The 959-nt window shown below is 44.2% G+C and overlaps 1 non-coding gene across 1 annotated transcript; it reads left to right on the top strand.

The window, feature by feature from the left end:
* The first annotated feature begins 603 nt into the window (after nucleotides 1-603).
* On the top strand, nucleotides 604-710 carry LOC141722167 (small nucleolar RNA R71). The gene has a single exon (XR_012575193.1). It is a non-coding gene; the product is annotated as a small nucleolar RNA R71 (small nucleolar RNA).
* The last annotated feature ends 249 nt before the right edge of the window (nucleotides 711-959 follow it).

The following is a 959-nucleotide window of genomic DNA, read 5'->3' as shown; positions in this document are numbered from 1 at the left end:
TTAAGTTCCTCAAAATCAGCACTAGTAGGTGCAGCTGCACTTCCCTGTTGAGGATATGATTGCCTTGTAGCATACTGCTGTGGTTGCTGGAATCCAGGTGGGTTAAACTGTTTACTTACTCCTTGCTGATATGTTGGCTGAATAGCATTCTGATTATTCTCCCAGCTGAAATTTGGATGATTTCTGTTGTTAGGATGATAGGTCGCTGGCACAGGCTGCTGTTGTCGCTGATAATTATTCACATACTGAACAGATTCGTTGACAAGAGAACACTGATCCGTAGCATGAGAACCTGCACAAAGCTCACAAACCATAGCTATTTGATTAACTCCATACGTAGCCAAAGAATCAACCTTCATTGATAGTGCTTGGAGCTGGGCTGCAATAGCGGTGGCTGCATTAACTTCCAGAATACCTGCTACCTTGCCTGGCATCATTCTCTGAGTTGGGTTTTGATGCTCATTTGCAGCCATCGTCTCGATAAGATTATACGCCTCAGTATAACTTTTAGCCGATAAGGCGCCTCCAGCTGCTACATCGAGCATGGGCCGAGATTGGGCCCCCAAACCATTATAAAAACCAGTGATTACCATCCAATCTGACATTCCATGATGTGGACATTTTCTCAACATTTCCTTGTAGCGTTCCCAAGCCTCGCACATAGATTCTATAGGTTGCTGCGCAAACTGAGTAAGAGCACTCCTCATAGCAGCAGTCTTTGCCATTGGATAAAACTTTACCAGAAACTTTTACGCAAGATCTTGCCACGTAGTGATGGACCCAGCTGGTTCAGAATGTAACCAGTCTTTAGCTTTATCCCTCAGTGAGAATGGGAAAAGCCTCAACTTGATAGCCTCATCAGTCACACCATTATACTTAAAAGTGCTGCAGATCTCGACAAAATTCCTTATGTGCATGTTGGGGTCTTCAGTTGCCGCTCCTCCAAAAGAAACAGAATT

The sequence above is a fragment of the Apium graveolens genome, chromosome 4 (assembly GCF_009905375.1).
Source record: "Apium graveolens cultivar Ventura chromosome 4, ASM990537v1, whole genome shotgun sequence".
NCBI lineage: Eukaryota > Viridiplantae > Streptophyta > Magnoliopsida > Apiales > Apiaceae > Apium > Apium graveolens.
This window is presented reverse-complemented; position numbering and strand designations above follow the sequence as displayed.